The sequence below is a fragment of the Natator depressus genome, chromosome 17, assembly GCF_965152275.1.
Source record: "Natator depressus isolate rNatDep1 chromosome 17, rNatDep2.hap1, whole genome shotgun sequence".
In the NCBI taxonomy this organism is placed as follows: domain Eukaryota; kingdom Metazoa; phylum Chordata; order Testudines; family Cheloniidae; genus Natator; species Natator depressus.
In genome coordinates, this window is record NC_134250.1 from 13,970,828 (window position 1) to 13,976,488 (window position 5,661).

Here is a 5,661-nt window from a genome sequence, read left to right on the forward strand (position 1 = left end):
TATAGTTTTAGCATGGAAAAATTCACTGACACGCTCTTAGTTACAGGCCCGGTCCACACTTAAGACATATCAGCACAGTTCAGTTATTCGGCGTGGGGGGGGGGAACAGCCTCGACCAACATATCTCTGCCAGCGTAGCCACAGTTATCCCAACAATAGAGCGTTACAGTCAGCATAGCTAATGTCATTCAGGGTGCTCCTACATGGCAGGAGCACTCCTTGTGTTGGTGTATGCTGCCACTGCCTCTGTAGCGCAGACACAGTTGCAGTCTCTTGCAGTTCAGAAATCCTCTGCACATGTTTGGGATAGCACAGTTATTTGAAATGGAAAGAAACCTAGTCATCCTTCTGAAACCTGCCAAAACATTCCCTCCGGCTTGGGGCATATAAGGGGACCCATCCCTTGAAACTTTGATCCTCAAGGACAAGTACATAATAATAACTGCAGTGAGTTTGAAAGTGTTCAAGTTAAAGAACATGAAACCGCACCAACACCAGTGGCATCTAAACTTGCTGCTATACCTTAGACCCCACGAAGCTCTCTCTCCAATGAAGGTTTTCGGTCATCAGGCATGAATTTGGGCTGTTGTGGAGTTGCACTAAAGCTGCATTTAACCCAGCTCCAGGTTTGTCATAGCTGAACAGGGAGCCTGCCGCTTCTCGTTGTATTCACATCTATGGGGAAAAAACAAACACAAAAAATCATCATGGAACACACAGCCAACAAAAAGGAGACACCCTGGACCCCAGTGAGGTCTGGGAGCAACAATATTAAACATCTTCTATTTTGTGCACACGTATCGGACAGTACAATGAGACCCGATCCAAAGTGAAACACTACTGTAACTCAAATAATGATGATTTGATACAGTAGTCTAAATAGACATGATCAAGGAGTCTTAGAAGGAGCACAGGAACACTATGGAAAGTGTGTGTGTAAATATTATGAGCACACAAATTTCTTCTTCCACAGTACTTTTGCTGAAGATACTCTTCAAAGAAACACAAGTAAATTAGTATGTCACTACCATATTCAGTGGACCCCATTACAAAGCTCCAAGTGCTCTATAAGCAGCGAAAATATAGTTAAGTGGAATATGAGTCAGTTAAAACCACAAAAAGAAAAGGAGGACATGTGGCACCTTAGAGACTAACCAATTTATTTGAGCATAGGCTTTCGTGAGCTACTTGAATGCATCCGATGAAGTGAGCTGTAGCTCCCAAAAGCTTAGGCTCAAATAAATTGGTTAGTCTCTACAGTGCCACAAGTCCTCCTTTTCTTTTTGCGGATACAGACTAACACGGCTGCTACTCTGAAACCAGTTAAAACCACAGTGATTCTAATAACGTTTCTCTGACAAAAAGATAACCAGCCTGAGCGCATCACAGGGGCAAGTGCACAAAGACACCATGAGGGCGCTAGAGTCGCCATGGGGGGCACCCAGTGATGTCGTCTGCAATAATGGCGGCGAACAGGGATGCAGGGGGTAAGAGTCACATAAAGGACGCGGAGTCCAAAGGTCTGAATTGTGTGCTCTGTCAAAGCAGAATACTGGACCTCATGACTTTGGGCTTCTCTTCCTGGCTCTGCCACCGACTGACTGTTGCCTTGGGTGCATCACTTCCCCTTTCTGAGACTCCAGTGACCCAGCTGCGAAGCAGGGACGTTTCTGGTCAACTTCACACCAGCTGTAGCCAGGCTTAAAGGCAGCGGCGCAGGTCCAGATACACGTTTCTCACCGCTCAGGCACGTCGGAGGTGGGCACAAGAGAGCCGCCGCGGAGTCAGCCTGCCGGAGCCCCGCGCAGGGGCTGCCCAGGTGGCCGACGCTTCGGGGCGGTGCGCCCTGACCGGTCATTTGTATTGGTTTGGCGCCATCTCGTGGCGAGACTACCACATGACACGAACACGGCTGGGAATGACGCACAGCGTCCAGACGCCTCGTTTGCTAGAGATCGTGCTTAGTTCGCGGCTGACTTGGGGGGGAGCGGGAAGAGGCCCCGGCAACCCTCCTGCCTGCATTTACGAGTTTCATCGCACAGGAAGGGGCGCGGCAAACTGACCACCTGGCTGCTCTCAGGCGTCTTCAAACGGGTCACAGCCAGCTCGTGGGTCGAGCCAGCCGGCTTGCACGGCCCTGGCTTACACCCGGGCACGGCGCGGTTCGCGGGGAAGGGGCAACGCACCTGGCCGCCTGCCCCAAAGAAAGGGGGGGGGGGGGGCGAGGCGGGTTTGCCTGGCTGCTCGCCCAGGTTCCCATGAATGCCGCCCTCCTTGTAACACGCCCCTGGAGAGAAACAGGTCCCCTCTCCTCGCGGGGGCGGTGCATTGAGAGAACAAGGGGCAGGTTCCCCATAAATTCACCCCCTGCAGCTGCTGGCTGGGGAGAGGCGGCACTTTGCCTGGGGGATCCCCCCCCCCCCCGGAGGGGGGAGCTGTGGGATAGTTTTCCCCGGGACATGAAAACAAACGCCAGCCCTTACCAGAGCAAAGCGGGTTTCAGGCACCCTCCTTCCGCCAAGGGAGCGGAGCTCTCCCGCCTGCGGCTGCCTCCTCTGCCGGCTTCTGCTCCTCGCGTTCCCCGCTCAGCAATCTGCACCCAGTCCCGACAGCTGCTGCTCATGCCTGGCCTGGCCTCTGCCTGACCTCCCCCCCCCAGACATGCTGGAGACACGCTTGGGGGAGAGACAAAAACAAACAGCTAGAGCTGTTTCAAGGGACCACTATGTCCCTCATGGGGCAAAACCACCCCCCCCGTCTCCTCCCTCAGACCTACAGAGTTGCCCCCCCAGAACACAATCCGCCAAGAGCCCAGTTTGGTCACCACCGGCCTGGTGACCCGTCCCATCCTCTCCGGTCTTGGCCCTTGACTATTGCTCCTGTCCCAGTGCCTTACTGAGGGAACTCAATCCCATTCCAGTGCATTCTTCTCCCAAGGCCCTCCGGGGACGGGCAGGAGGAATTTTACAAACTCAGGACAGCACTGCTGCTTTCCTGAGGTGGGCCAACAAGATAGTCAAGGTCCGATGCAGGTATACGTAGAGCGTTGATGTAGAAGGGACAAATGCTCTGCTGGTGTAAAATGGATACCTCCATTCCTGCCAGTGGAAGAGTAGCATAAGACAGTAGATATTTTGACCCCCTTTTTTCTTAATGCCCAAACCAATTTAAACCACCTAGACTATGATGGCCACATTTTAACCTTGGGCCAGCCCTCTCCAGAGCCAGGTAGTGGATGCAAGAAGTGGAGGCTCTTAGGAGCTAGTAGCTGATGCTGTTGAGGCTTTGAGCAGCACAGATGTGCTGAGTCACGCTGTGTACGCTATTTGAATGGAGAGAGATGCCTTTCTATTTAACTTAATGCTACAGGCTGTTGATAGGTTGTAACAATCTATGCCTAGGGTGGAGCAAAGCAGCTTTCAAACTGGCTGAGCTGGCCAATGGATGAGTCTCTTTATTGGGGGAAAAAAGAAAAGGAGGACTTGTGGCGCCTTAGAGACTAACAAATTTATTTGAGCATAAGCTTTCGTGAGCTACAGCTCACTTCATCGGATGCATTCCATGGAAAATGCTCAAATAAATTTGTTAGTCTCTAAGGTGCCACAAGTCCTCCTTTTCTTTTTGCGAATACAGACTAACACGGCTGCTAGTCTGAAACCTGTCTTTATTGGGGGAATTCCCTTCATCGTGGCTCCTACATCACTCCTTCCTGGTCCCTGCAATACAAGGAGGCATGGTGAGGTCACCCCTATTCTGGATGATCACTGGCTGCCACAGCAGCCTTAGGACTGCTCTGTTTTGTGCTGGGGGATGAGATGGTTCCTCTAGGAGCAGGGGAAGTATAACGTTAACTTACAGCCACATTCATCTCACCCCTACCTGGATTTGCACTGAATGTAGACAGCTCAGCCCCCATCCAGATGATATTTAAATCTCTGCTCAAGCTACCCTCTTGTGGTGTCTCTGAAGAATGACATCTGAATTTGAGAGAACAAAATAAATCCAACCGTACTTGGGCATTCTGCTATACCAAACTCAAATAAAATATTACTTTCTGGGGGAGGGCAGCGCTTTAGCTCTGGGAATCTGCCTCAGGCAGGCTGAGGTCCTTCAACCCAACCACTAGTATACTTTCCATTTCTATTGTATCATCCACCCAGGACACACAAAGCCCTTTTCAGGTATCAGTGAGTGACTCTGTCTGCCAGCGCTGCCCAGCCACTAATTTCTTATCCTTGGGCAAAATTAGCAACTGCTTTTACTCTCTAAAGCTCTGAACAACATAGGACCCGCCTTCCTACAGCAACAATCACTTCCCCCCTGCCATAGGAACTGTCAGAAGGGAGGCTCATATGGGAGCCTGATTGGCATCAAAGAAAGGGAACTTCTGGTCCGCTGTTTGCAGTGAATGACCTCAGCTTTAGAACCCATTGCCCACCACCACTGCCGAGCTATTCAATAGTGACGAGTGAGTCGACAAGGCTCAATTCTGGGTCCTCAACATGAGACACCGTGAAAGGGTCTAATACTCAGAAAGTGCTGAGCACTCACTCTCTGCAAACCAGGCCCCTTCAAGGTATCTCAGGTTGGACACACCCAAAATCACTAGCCATGGCTGAAAATTCAGGCCTTTAGTCTAAAATATCCTGTAGACTTGGCCTACCCAGGGTCAGATTTCTAAAAATATTTAGGTGCCTATAGTTACAGATTAAAGGTGCAGATTGGCATCTCACTAGATGCCTATCTGTAACTATAGGCACCTCAATACCTTTAGAAATCTGAATCCTAGGCTTTTAGGGCTTGATTCAACTCCCACTGAAGTCAAATAAAATCTCCCATTGACTTCAATGGGAGCTGGATCAGGGCTTCAAGGAAGAAAAAAGCCGGCTGAAAGCTGTTTGTGATGAGAGTAATATTTGATACCTGATATTTGAGTTTCCGCTTAACTGTTGCGTAATTATTTTCTGGTGCTAGCATGCAAAGCAGCTGCTGCCATCTTGCTTGTGATTCTATGTTAAATTTATGGCAAAGGTGCCTAGAGCCTAGGATAGGCTTTTTTAAAAATAAATCTAAATAAACAGACCGCTCGATTGTGACTTGGTTTGGAACACTCAGACATGTCGATAACTTACAAATCCATGCTGGGCACTATATTGTATCTGTCCTCTGTAAATTACTGACAGAATGATTACAAGCCTTTATCAGCTCAAACAAGTAAATCATTTCTACCTCTCCAATAAATGCTGCACTACGCTTGGCATCTACTGTATTATCCTCTAAAAAAAGGAATGATCAGGCTGCCTGGAGTTCCATCACACTATTTCCAGAAGCAAATCTAGGCCCCCTTTAAGCTGTTTTAGTTCTGCTGGTAATTTTACATTAAATAAATACAATGGACTCTTACAAGAAAACCATCTGTTAAAATGAAAGTAAAAGTCACTACAATCCAGAGAGAAAGAGAGAGAAAGAGAGAGCTGGGTGGGTGCATGGAGGGGAGACAGAATAGGGTGGGGGAGTAGATTCTGAGTAGAAACGTAGAAGTCCTGATCTCCTACTGGGCTCTAACACTAACTCCTGTCTGTGGCTTAGGCTAATCACTTACCTCACCTTCCTGAGTCTGCTCATCTGTAAAATGGGGATAATGACACAGTAGAATCCCCA